This window comes from Mytilus californianus, unplaced genomic scaffold, assembly GCF_021869535.1.
Source record: "Mytilus californianus isolate M0D057914Y unplaced genomic scaffold, xbMytCali1.0.p SCAF_2, whole genome shotgun sequence".
Lineage (NCBI taxonomy): Eukaryota > Metazoa > Mollusca > Bivalvia > Mytilida > Mytilidae > Mytilus > Mytilus californianus.
The window spans coordinates 46,538,765-46,553,391 of NW_026262668.1; the positions used below are offsets into that span (position 1 = coordinate 46,538,765).

A 14,627-nucleotide genomic window follows, 5' to 3' on the forward strand; every position below is an offset into this window, starting at 1 on the left:
TAATTTAAACTTGTTGACATGAAGATAGTTTAAAGTGTGTCAAAGTAAGCTTTAAGAATTCCTTTTTTTAAATTTGTTTTTTAATTTAGATTTATCATGCATGTCTCTATACAAAGTATGCGACGCGTAACATATTATAAGTAGGTGTTCTCATATATGCATTTGATACGGTGAATATATTATGGATATATTTCAGACTCTATTTATGAAAGAAAATCTAAAGAAGACTTTTTTAATAAATAAACTGAATGTGACTTTTTTTCTTTTGTAATATTGATTATTTCAAACATTCCTGTCAAGTTTTGTCATATTCAGTTTAATAGTTTGAGAAAAATCTAGTATAATGTAAGACGACATCTACAGCGATTCGAGCAAAATTTCTTCGAAAAATCCAAACCATTCCGCATCATGATAGTATATAGTGTGGACCAATAAATGATCAAATGTTTATCTCATCTGCCTACAAACAGTTGAATATGATACAAAAGATGACTTTAGGATGATAAATACTACTATTGGACCTCTTTGTCATCCTTATAAGGTCTCTTTTGGTCCATTTATACATCTCATTTCCTCAAAATTTCTACTTTTTAGGCCAATAAATAAATATTTTTGGGTAACTTTCACTCATTTATGATAAAAATGTTATAATAAATGATTAATTGAAGTATTCAAGCTGAATGAACTATCCGTATAAAAGTTTACTGTCTCCAAGGAGGTTTCAATAAGTCCTTACGTAAATCTTAAATTGACGCCGAGTTCCAGAGCGGGATATAAAAAGCTTCTCCTTTGGTGAATTATTTGTTGTTACTGTTTTAAAAATAATTTCATTTACTTAAAACTATAAAAATATATAAAGTATTTCTGAGGGAAAACATTCTAGTATAGCAGAATATAAGAAATAAGGAGAAAAAGCTCCCCAAAACTCTAAGTATGGCTTGTTCTGTCAACTAATATTCATGGTAAAGTCCTATTTCAAGGAAATTTTCTCATAAAATGTATTTTGAAGACTCAATGCACTCAGAATATTTCATTATTTGTAATATTTCACTTAAATAGCAAGAAATTTTAACGCACGAGAGTACTCACAAGGTATATTGACCTTATTATCAGTAAATTAAAACTAATATAATTGTTATATAAATAAAAATAATCGGTTCTGCAATCTGTCGATACCTGTATTTTGGCATTGCACAAAGTCGTATTTTTCTCTGACTGTTAATGACGTCTTTACTTAATCCATTGGATGTTAGATGGGTACTGATTGACACTTGAGTCTTAGATACATGATTTTTTTATTTGTTGTTATTGGTTTTGAACTAGCTGTCAGTAAGTGCAAGTACTCTCATATCTGTACTTAGTGTCTTTTTTGTTGTGGGGATGTATAAATATTCTGCCACGTCCGGTGTGTGTTTTTTCATATGTTGTACTGTTATACCACTGTCCCAGGTTAAGGGAGGGTTGGGCGCCCGAAAATATGTTTAACCCCACCACATTTTGTATGTGCCTGTCCCAAGTCAAGAGCCTGTATTTCAGTGGGAGTCGTTAGTTGCTGTATATCATATTTGTATTTCGTTCATTGTTTTGTAAATAAATCAGACCGTTAGTTTTCTCGTTTGAATTGTTTTACTTTTGTCATTTCGGGGACTTTTATAACTGACTATGCGGTATAGGTTTTGCTCATTGTTGAAGACCGTGCAGTGACCTATAGTTGTTAACTTCTATGTCATTTGGTCTCTGGTGGAGAGTTGTCTCATTTGCAATCATACCACATCATCTTATTTTTATATATCTGTCAATGATAATTCGTGTACTACAAACATAACATTAAATTTTAGTAGCTTTAAAAGTAGTGATGCCTGTGTAACATAAAGCAATTGCCTTTTTTGGACTTCAAAGAGATTTCAAATTCGTGGTATTCTAAAATTTGTGTTTGCTTTTAGTATCTTTTAACTTATATACTGTATGAGGGTTTATAATTGTCGAGTTGCGAGTTACGAAATTACAGTTGTGAGCTACAAAAGTCAAGTTACGAGTTACAAAAGTCTTGTTGCGAGTTAAAAAGTCGAGATGCGAGTTAACAAAGTCAAGCTGCGAGTAATAATAGTCGAGTAGCAAGTTAAGAAAGTCGACTTGCGAATTATAAAAGTCGAGCAAAAGTCGAGTTTCAAGTTGAGAGTTAAGAAAGTTTATTTGAAATATTGGAAAAATAAATTTATATACATCACTTGTTAAAAAAGAGGACGACCATTCAAATTCTGAATGCTGACCTTGGTTTCAAGACTCTTTTGAAAATTAAATTGATCGATTTATTGTTTGTGTTTAACGCCACTTTTAACACTCTACGCTCAGGTCTGCTACGCTGGATAATGGCGGCCAGTTTTTATTGGTTCATACTATACTTAAAGTAAATCTCATCCTGTATATGATTTTATATTTAGAACAAATGCATGATAAACTTTAAATAGTGGTGCAATAAAACAATAGAAAAAATATACTTTCGAACTTTTTTTTGTACTTGCAAATATTGGACAGTAAAAAGCTATTTGCACCTAGATTTATACAATTTGTATGTTCTAAATGATATAGGTAACATTCAATTCAATATCTAAATATAATTATTTGCTGTAGTAATTTATCAATATAAGAACAGCGGCTCTTTTCACAAAAAATCTTAAGAGTAAAAATACTCGTAAGTCATACACATTTCTGTTTAACTTACGATCAATTTTAATCGTAAGATTTTGTGTCAAAAGAGTCGCAGGTCTTTACTGGAACACTAGAATTTTAAAAGAATTCAGATAAGTTGGTTCGATGTTCATCTGATTGACTTGGCAATCGTTCTAAGTCTAATACATAAAAGCTTACTCTAAAGGAACCTAAACTTTTCTGCTTACCACTTTACTTTAGAATAACCCAAGTTTTGCAACATAAACGTATTCCTGAATTTTATGATTTTGCACGTATCATTCATCTTTTCTTCGTACTGTATGTGTTTTCGTGTATTTATGTTTTTGGGGGACGGGGCATGTGTTTTGCTCTTGAACATACAGAAACAATTTTGTTTTAATCTCAGTCTCGTATTTTTTTTTGTACCTTATTTTGAAATGAAAATTAATTAGTTTTTTTTACTTTGTTTCTGAATGATTAATGAGTTTAAACAAATTATGTTGCGCCCCATACCTAAATTCATTTAATCAGATCGGGTACACAGCTATTTATGGATACCGTGACATACATTGGCATATGAGAAGTGCTTTGTATGCACAAAAAATTTAGTGTTATCTTTTTATTTTATGGATATAGGTCGATATATATAAAACTAAAGAGATATGGTACGGTTGCCAATGAGACAGCTAAAAAAGTTCAAATGAAGTGGATGTATGTATTTGTAGGCAACCGTATGGCCTTCAATAAGAAAAATTCATGCTTATGGAGGTAGACCGTCTTTGTGAGAAAAACGCCGTTTACTATATGTGACTAGCTGCTACCAGGCTTAGGAGGGTACATTGTCGAAAATTTGCTTTTTGTATATTTATCTAGAATATTCCGAATCAAAACTCTCTGTGACAGTCATTTTATTATGACATATTTGTTGTAGTAGCAATGAAACGAGTCATCTCGAATACCGGTATTAAAATGAGACTGTTCTATGACGACATTTATTTATCGAAGGCACTAATTTATAAAATACAAAATTATTGTATTTATTGGCGCTTAGTAATGCTCAATGGCGTATTTGAATAAAATTACTACAATACAAACAATAAAATAGAGATTTTAGAACATGTAATTTAAACTCGTTGAAATGAAGTTAGTTTAAAGTGTGTCAAGGTAAGCTTTAAGAATTCCTTTTTTTAAATTTGTTTTTTAATTTAGATTTATCATGCATGTCTCTATACATAGTATGCGACGCGTAACATATTATAAGTAGGTGTTCTCATATATGCATTTGATACGGTGAATATATTAGAGATATATTTCAGACTCTATTTATGAAAGAAAATCTAAAGAAGACTTTTTTGTTAAATAAACTGAATGTGACTTTTTTCTTTTGTAATATTGGTTATTTCAAACATTCCTGTCAAGTTTTGTCATATTCAGTTTAATAGTTTGAGAAAAATCTAGCATAATGTAAGACGACATCTACAGCGATTCGAGCAAAATTTCTTCGAAAAATCCAAACCAAGCCGCATCATGATAGAATATAGTGTGGACCAATAAATGATCAAATATTTATCTCATCTGCCTACAAACAGTTGAATATGATACAAAAGATGACTTTAGGATTATAAATACTACTAATGGACCTCTTTGTCTTCCTTATAAGGTCTCTTTTTGGTCCATTTATACATCTCATTTCCTCAAAATTTCTACTTTTTAGGCCAATAAATAAAAATTTTGGGGTAACTTTCACTCATTTATGATAGAAATGTTATAATAAATGATTAGTTGAAGTATTCAAGCTGAATGAACTATCCGTATAAACGTTTACTGTCTCCAAGGAGGTTTCAATAAGTCCTTAGAACGTAAAACTTAAATTTACGCCGCGTTCCAGAGAGGAACATAAAAAGCTTCTCTTTTGGTGAATAATTTGTTGTTACTGCTTTAAAAATAATTTCATTTACTTAAAACTATATATTTATTTAAGTATTTCTGAGGAAAAAATTTCAAGTATAGCAGAATATAAGAAATAAGGAGAAAAAGCTCCCCAAAACTCTAAGTATGGCTTGTTCTGTCAACTAATATTCATGGTAAAGTCCTATTTCAAGGAAATTTTCTCATAAAATGTATTATGAAGACTCAATGCACTCAGAATATTTCATTATTTGTAATATTTCACTTCAATAGCAAGAAATTTTAACACATGAGAGTACTCACCAGGTCAAAGGTGCATGTACAACTGCCCATATTAGGTGTAATACCACCATTGATTTTCCCCTATTAGTCTTTGTTAAATTTGCACTTTTCAAACAATTGTACAGAATTTATCTTTGTTTCAAATAAAAAAATACTTGGCATGAGTAAAGTTTTATCCTGTCCAGTAATATAGAAAAAATTTCACATAACATTTCATTGCATATAAGAAAATAACCATCACTGGAAGTTAACCAATCAAATTTTCCCCCTTTTTTAACCGGTGTACAAGCTTTAGTAACCATAAAATTGAGAATGGAAATGGGGAATGTGTCAAAGAGACAACAACTTGACCATAGAGCAGACAACAGCCGAAGGTCACCAATGGGTCTTCAATGCAGCGAGAAACTCCCGCACCCGGAGGCGTCCTTCAGCTGGCCCCTAAACAAATATGTATACTAGTTCAGTGATAATGGACGTCATACTAAACTCCAAATTATACACAAGAAACTAAAATTAAAAATGATACAAGACTAACAAAGGCCAGAGGCTCCTGACTTGGGACAAGCGCAAAAATGCGGCGGGGTTAAACATGTTTTTTGAGATCTCAACCCTCCCCCTATACCTCTAGCCAATGTAGAAAAAACAAACGTACAACAGTACGCACAGTAAAACTCAGTTTAAGAGAAGTCCGAGTCCGATGTCAGAATAGGAAACAAAAGAAAATAAACAAAATGACAATAATACAAAAATGAACAAAGGACTACTAGCAGTTACTGACATGCCAGCTCCAGACCTCAATTAAACGGATTGAAAGATTATGTCTTCATCATATGAAAATCAAGTACAATCCCTCCCGTTAGGGTTTTAGTATCATACCATCATAAAATATATGAGAAGAACATAACCCGTATCATGCCAACAACTGGTTTTAGAATAACTGTGTTTAATTCCGATGCAAAGACCCTATAAGTGAATCAATATTAAAGCCAAAATATGCAATCTTTAATGACCTGACATCAGTATCGTAACTATATCCCTTCTTAATAAGTCTGTTTAAAGGTTTTGTTAGCTTTTGAGGTGAATACTGACATTTTTGTGCTTTGTAAAGAATATTACCATAAAAGATTGGATGTGAAATACCCGAACGTATATGATGTCTGCATGTTGAGTTATATTTACGAATGATGTCCTTATACCGATGATAAAATTTAGTAAATGTTTTGACTAGTTTGTGATATCGAAAACCCTGGTGTAATAATTTTTCAGTAATACATAAATTTCTCTCGCTAAAATCTAATACGTTGTTACATACACGAGCGAATCGTACAAGTTGAGATATATAAACACCATGAGATGGTGACAAGGAACCATCACCATCTAAAAATGGATAATTAACGATAGGAAATGAAAAATCATCTCTTTTACCATAAATGTTTGTATTAAGCTTCCCGTTAATGATATAGATATCAAGATCGAGGAAAGGACAGTGGTCATTGTTTGTATTAGCTTTATTTAAAGTAAGTTCAACAGGATAAATTTCTTTAGTTTACATACTGAAGTCGTCATTATTGAGAGCCAATATATCATCCAAATATCTAAAAGTATTGTTAAATTTTTGTATCAGATGTTGTTTTAATGGGTCTTTGTTGATTTTAGTCATAAATTGTAGCTCATAACATTACAAAAACAGGTCCGCAATTAGTGGTGCACAGTTAGTCCCCATTGGAATTCCGATAACTTGATGATATACGGAATCTCGAAAGCGAACAAAAATGTTATCAAGTAAAAATTCAAGGGCAGATATAGTATCAAAGCATGTCCAATTGACATAGCTCTTTTGTTTGTTGCTACTAAAAAATGACCTAAAAGAGTTTGAACATATGTATTCGCATTCCGACTTTTTAAATGCCCATTTAATTAGGTGTGGGAATTTTTTCTTAATAAGAATATGAGGCAAAGTGGTATATAGGGTAGAAAAATCAAAACTTTGAACAGATTCAAAATCACCAATATATGCATGCAATTTATCAAGTACTTCCAACGAGTTTTTGACAGTCCAAAAGTAGTTAATTCCACTATTTTCAAAGGCCTTATTTGAACAATTCATTATCAGGTTTTTGATTGCACCAAGTGTACTAGTAAGTAGAATAGACAATTTAGTAGTGGAACAATGACTTGAAGACGAAATAAATCTATATTTGTAAGGTGATTTGTGTAGCTTCGGAAGCCAGCACATAGTTGGGACTTTCATTGTATTTGGTAATATCAAGTTTCAAAATATTCTATAGAAACCCCAAATAAAAAAATAATGGTGCTTTGAAATAGCCAAGATATATGTTTATGACCCGGAAATGTTTTACTACAATGAAATGTAGCATCAATTACCTATAACTGTCAAATTGAAGGGAATATGTTTTTCGACCTATTTTCGTATGCAACCTGATGTGACGTACTATGATTTGGTGGTATTACACGTAAAGAGCAGATAATTTTTTTTTTTGCGTGATTCGCTGAACCCCTGAGGGTTCACGCATATTAATTAGTTAGAAATATAGTCTATGGAGGAATATTCGGAAGCTAAATTATTCTTCATTCGGAACACTTATTCATCTTATCTGTATTAGCCTCCTGCAATTAAGAGCACCTCCATACGGGGGTATACGTCGCAATAAAGAAATTGTCACAAATCGCTTATTCTCTTATCTGATATATGATAATAAACTAAATATATCTATTGATCACTTTCAAACATTTATGTTAAAGCTATATTTATGCATCGTAAGTGTTTACTTGAGCAAAGTTGACAGTTGCAACGTTTGATAAACAAGTGAAAGTTAAATGGTCAAGATTTAACGACCTATGGTATCGAATATATTAATGGTGTTGTGGTTTCTACATAATGAGTTCTAGTAGGCTTTGGGATTTGTTGATTTGTAACAATAAATTTTATGCACATGTCATTTTGACAAATCAGATAAACAAAAATGTCCGTTTCAAAAACTGAAAATAAAACAAATAAAATAAAGACTGTTTGTTAATATTCCCAGGATATAATCATATTCTTAATAATAAAAAAATATATTATATACTTTTTTTAAATAAGGAAATAGATTTAACAATTGCATGTCAATCTTTCATGAGGTCTTTAAAAAAATATGTTATGCAAAAGAATAAAATTCAAATACACAAAACAATTAACTCTAGATTTTTACACTGAATAAGCATACAATGGATTCTGTAAACATTGGAAAGTTAGAAAAAGAGTGTATTTGATCTTACGTTCGGGTATTTGTTTAAGCAATTATATATCAATATAAGAATTAAGATTGAAAATACATAATATACTGAGACCAACATTCTTTTAATAAATATATCTGAATTTATGAAATTGTGTTTTAAAATTAAAAATTATTATGAAATGCGGTTCCTTCAACCAACATACGTAATAAATCTCAAGACTTTAAACCGTTTTTGCTAACTAAATAAATGTTTGTTGCCTATAATTCAGAATTTTATCAGTGTTTCGGGATTTTTTGCTTGAAATTGTTTAAGCATGGGTCCCTTTTCAAAAGTCTCCCAACAACTACCTCGCAAGGTATTCTTGTTGGCATGCGTTTATATGCTTTTTTGACCTCGTGTGACTCAATTTTATTAATGAAATCTTTTGTATCTCGAATGTAAAAGTTAAGCCTTTTCAATAATGGTTTTATAATCAGATCAAGAAATCTCTCAATGCATCTCGTGGGAGAGTTACACTTATTGGTAATTGGTCGGTAAGGAACATTTAATGTCTCCTACTATCTGAACAGTTCGCAATGCCTCATTAATTATGTCTAAGATTTATTTTATGAATTTTTGAAAGAAGGTACATGTGTCCATGTTTTGAATCATTATCATTCTTTAAGAAATTATACGTCTGGGAATCCATTTCTTTTTATGGCCCTTACGTAGCGGTGGGGGCATTACGTTTTACCCTTAACTGAGTTGGTTTCCGTTCTCTAACTTAAGTTTGCCTCAAACAAATGTTATGAAACTTATACACAATGCTTATTACCACAAAATACAGATCAAGTTTGAAATTGGTGGCGTCACTTTAACCGTTCTAGAGTTACATGTATGCCCCTTTTCAAATGAAAAATTACTGAACTTTTCATTTCCGTACTCTAACTTTAGTTTTTCTCAACCAAATGGTATGACACTTGGAATAGGATCCCAGTTACGGCAACCAGTCCGGTACCCACGAATGTAGTTCTTAAAAAAAATATATAACTTTTATTTAAAATGGTGTAGTTTTATTATTACACAAGTTCTGTAACTGAATGTAGATTTATTTGAAAGGGTAGGCTTTCTAGCTTGAATTTCTGTAAAAATTTTGATTGATTTAAATGTAATCAGGCGTCGGTACATAGAGTAAATTGCCTAAATTCTAGCCTTTATTCTTCCCCGGAAGTAGATGGACCTACCCTGTTGTCAATAGAAACAAAATTTTGCAACGGAATGCCGGTCATGAGGCACTGAGATTGTACTTAGAAACTTCGAAACAAATGCCTAACATGAAACAGAAGTCCCAAGGTGGCTATCAAAATTATTTATTGGACAGCACCCCATTTATTTACTATGATTTTCAATGCGTTTCAATGGGGGAAATAACTGGGTCCCCGTTCCTGTCAGAGGGCATATTTTGAACACTTCAATCTGCAATTGTAAGCTTATTTTTGGGGTTACATGGATGACACTTGGCCAGAAACTTGAAAATTCAATAAGAAAAACAATGGTGTAATTATTTTTAAAATTTGAATTAAACTTTTTAAATTAAACTGAAATTTAAATTTATGAAATTTTTAAAAAGTTTGTTTTTCAATTTAAAGTTTCAGAAGGGGTCACAGTGAGGTCATTTTGATGGTATTATGTATTCATACACTTGTAAGTTAAAATGGAGGGATTTTTCAAAAAATATCAGCAAAGAATATTAGAAAAGAGCCACCTGGCAAGAAATAACAAATGTCTTATATGGGATCAGGGGACAACAAAAGATGGAAAATATGGGCTTATTTCTTTCCAGTATCATATTTCTGGGACCTGGAAAAAGAAAAAAGCCCATAGATTCAGTTTTATGGTTTTTAATTAGTTTTTGATAAGTTTTAAATATTAAATACAACACTTTATGCCATTTTATGTGTCAACAAAGTTTGTGTGGGAATGCGGGTCACATTACTGAAGAGCCGCATCACATAAATAACCACAGAATATTTCGTAAACTCAGAAAATCTTGCCAGGGGCTCTCCAATTTTCCAGATTGGGGCCTGGATTTTTTTTGGAAGATATATAAGGGATAGGGCTATAGCTTATATAAACAATTTTAACGAATGTACAACAATTTTAGACTCCTTTTTAAAGATTTTGGTGGTCCTTAAAAGGACCGTTAATTTTGTCTGTATCTTTTTCAGCAGTAGATGAATGCAGCTATATCTTCCTTTGATTTTGGAACTTTTGAAGAACAGCTTCTGGTAGGTATATTCTTCTTAGCAGGTATTACTCTACCATATGAATGATCGTCCTTTATGCTTTTACAAATGCAGCATCAAGTTTTGGATCAGGTTGCCCTTTTTTATATCTATCTGTACATTTACTTCGATCCTTTTCTTCCACATGAACCTTAGTCTTCTGTCCGGTGCGTTGTAAATTTTTCTTTTTCCTTTCTGGAGTATTTTGGTGTACTTTGTTCCGTTCACACTCCCTTTACATCTGGTCGAAGTGTTTTAATGAACCTATTGAGATTTTAAAACCAATACATTCTGCTTTTTGTCACAAGGAATAAGCTATACCATTATTCAAATTGTGAATTATTGCTGATGCCCTCCCTTCAAATTTCTAGAAAAGTTCACATTCTTTGGTAAGGAAACACTTAGTGCTCCCTTAACAGCTTCACCTTTTTGAGTATTATGATTAAATTTCATTTTCATAAATACTTTTCGCTAAGTTTCATTTTTAAAAGTTCCTGCATTATTAACTTGTCTTTGTTATCCATATTCAGGTTGGTTAACTTGTTTGGACCCAAGTACATAGATCTCAGCCACCAACAGTTTGAGTGTCCACCACCACCACACACGTATGAACTAGTGGGACATTTAGAGCAGTCACAAGTATAACAATGCACAGTAGCATTAAGCATTCAGGCAGATCCAGGATTTCCCTCGACATTTGTTAAACTGTAGGAGGTGCCGTCTTGACTGGTTTTAGCTACAAGTGAGAACTTCTCTGCATCTAGCCTCTTCCATTGTATATTAAATGAACTTAGCTGACTATTTGAAGACTAAGTCTCATGATTTATACCCTTGTTATGGGGTATGCTTCTTTGCATATGTAATTCTTATAAGATTTTTTTTTTTAATTAAAAAATTAATTATAATTAACTTTTTTTTCAGCAAAAAATTTTTTTAACTAGATTTCTATACAAATAATGAATTTATCTATCATGTGCAATTTACAGAATGTAAATATCTTTTAAAATAAAAAAGTTTTGCTGATTTTAAGAATATTTTCTTCATGAATTTATGATTTTATCCGATCAATTTTCTGGTATTTGAGATGTCATTGATAAGGATCAATAATTCTTTAACTGTTGGTTCAAATCTATTGAAACTTTGCACAATAACTACTGAGATGTATATCTTTATTTTAAAAGTGCAGTTTTAAGTCTGGAAAAAAAATTAAAGTCTGACAGGAATAGGATCCCAGTTACGGCAACCAGTCCGGTACCCACGAATGTAGTTCTTAAAAAAAATATATAACTTTTATTTAAAATGGTGTAGTTTTATTATTACACAAGTTCTGTAACTGAATGTAGATTTATTTGAAAGGGTAGGCTTTCTAGCTTGAATTTCTGTAAAAATTTTGATTGATTTAAATGTAATCAGGCGTCGGTACATAGAGTAAATTGCCTAAATTCTAGCCTTTATTCTTCCCCGGAAGTAGATGGACCTACCCTGTTGTCAATAGAAACAAAATTTTGCAACGGAATGCCGGTCATGAGGCACTGAGATTGTACTTAGAAACTTCGAAACAAATGCCTAACATGAAACAGAAGTCCCAAGGTGGCTATCAAAATTATTTATTGGACAGCACCCCATTTATTTACTATGATTTTCAATGCGTTTCAATGGGGGAAATAACTGGGTCCCCGTTCCACTTATACACAATGCTTATTACCACAAAACACAGATCAAGTTAGAATTTTGGTTGTGTAACGTTTACTGTTCTAGAGTTATGTCCCTTTACAAACATAAAAGTTTTCGTTCTCTTACTTAAGTTTGCCTCAACCATATATTATGAAACTTATACACAATACCTATTACCACAAAAGTCAGATCAACTACAAATTTGGGTAGTGTCACTTTTACCGTTCTTCAGTTATGTTCCTTTAAAACTTTATATGATATGCAAGCAGGCATCATGTGTGTCCCATGGACACATTCCCTTTTTATTTTCATCTCACTTTATAATTAACACCACTCTCATATTGTCATGATTTACAATAATTTAACTTCTTCAAAACTTATATAGGATGTATAGTTCGGCGTCCGCTAAAAAGGAGCAAAGGAAAGTGTTTATCTCTTCTTCACAAATACGTATTCCATTGAATCCCGATATTTATCATGTTTATATTTTTTTTAACAATGACGGTCTACCTCCATAAGCCTGGAAATATCATGGCGGCTCACATATATAGATGTTTGTAGACTGCTATCCCCCTAGGGTATCATCAGCATAGTACTTAGTCAGCGCTTTGGTACTGGCATGATTTGAACATATCTTTCTTATACTTCCCGTTGGGTAATTTAGAATTTTTAAGAAACTAAGGTTCCAACTACATCAGGCACAGTTGACCTTAGGTGGATGGATTTGGCTATAAAAGAATAGCTCCTCAAATTTCAAGTATTTATATATCCTTGGTTTACAAGTTTTGGGGTTTGAGCGGTCCTGATTAAGTTTGGATTTCTTTCAATATGTTTTTATTTAAACTACAACCTTGAAAACAATGTTACATTTGACCATGCACATTATAGCAACGAAAAAGAAGAATCTGATTCACATCCTGTTTATAAAAACACGGGAAAGTTTATTCTGTGCTACTGTTTCTGCTTTGGTAAGAATGTTTGCACATATGAATGAAGAAAATAGAACGTAAAGATATATCTTTCACTATGAAATTTCAAATATAAATAGGAAAACTTTCAGTTTAAATTTTTTAAATTAGTAATTTTTATATAGTTTGTACTTGTCGGATAATTATTCGACGGTCATATTTAAAAATCGCGTTTCGGACGTACCAAATTTATTATTAAAGTGTTATATTTTCAAAGCCACGTGACCATTTTGGAAAAAAATAGTTCTATTTTTAGACCGATTTCCATATGTCGTTTGTTTAATGTGCTTCGGATGAGTGTCGCTATCCATTGAGTTGAAGTTCAAATTAAAGTTCGAGTTGTTGTTCAGAGTTATTTGGTATGAAAAAGGGGAACGGCAGACAAAAATAAGAAAAAAAGTACCAAAAAATCTCAATATTTCGTAGTTAAGGGGGATATCCCCAAACCACATGGTCCTGCCGGGTTTTTTTTTCACTTAGTTCTCAAATGGAAGCAGTATTACAATAAATTCGTGAAGAATTCCACGGAACCCTGTGTCTCGCCTGAGATTGCTGCTGTCGTAAAAGTGTAATGTTGACTGTAAAACGTCCATTTATCGGTAAAAAACTAAATTAAAAAAAATATTTTTTTGTACATGCTTTATCTCGATATAGAAGATTAACTCCTATACAAGTTTTATAACAATTCATGGAGGTTTACAAATTTATCATGACAAAATAGTTTAATTTGGTAATATTTAATGCAAATAAAACTTATATAAAAATAAGAAGATGTGGTATGATTGCCAATGAGACAACTCTCCACCACACTCTGTACCAAATGACGTAGCAGTTAACAACTTTATGTCACTGTATGGTCTTCAACAATGATCATGACGAGCAATTTAGGCTAAAATAGAATAGAATCCAAATTTGTCTTGGGGAAACATACACGGTGAATATTGGCTATTACACATCATATCTCCCACAGTACAAAACAAGACTTCAATGCAATCACAGGGTTATAGAACAAATACACAAAATCGTGGTCATTATATTTCAAATGCATCTACATTTTCCACCACTTACACAAGAACAAATCAGCAATCCCAGGTAACTAGTGGTAGTACAAGTATGTCCTGTAAATACTACAATAATGGTACTGACTGTCCATACTTCCCTCGTTGTAGGTTTAAACATGTATGTGAAATATGCAGTGGCAAACACAGAATGGCCCAATGTAATAACCGGACCAAAGGAAGAAGTAACAAAAAGTATTAATTTTTATTAGGAAATACTCCTGTTAAAGTATCTGTCTTGAAAAGTTATTTATAATTTTAGCCACATAAAAATGTAGCACATGAAATTATATCTGGTTGCAATATGTTTCTTCATGAAAATAAGGGAACCAAGGGAAAGTTCTAATTCAAAAAGTGCAATACAGCTACCCAACATTTTTAAAGAAAAAAATGAATGAAGGAAGTTAAACTTGGTCGCATTGCTGGTCCTTTCAGATTCCCGCCTTTTCCCAAACTCCAGGTATCCCCAATGGGGCTAGTGCCAAATAAGGATGGGGATTCTAGACTTATTCAACATTTATCCTATCCTGGGAATAAATCAATAAATGATTTTATTGATAAAA

General features: G+C 32.0%; 1 long non-coding RNA gene across 1 annotated transcript; it reads left to right on the forward strand.

Annotated features, from left to right (window-relative positions):
• The first annotated feature begins 9,075 nt into the window (after window positions 1-9,075).
• On the forward strand, window positions 9,076-11,388 carry LOC127728785 (uncharacterized). The gene is made up of 3 exons (XR_007994374.1): window positions 9,076-9,432; window positions 10,308-10,367; window positions 10,895-11,388. It is a non-coding gene; the product is annotated as an uncharacterized LOC127728785 (long non-coding RNA).
• The last annotated feature ends 3,239 nt before the right edge of the window (window positions 11,389-14,627 follow it).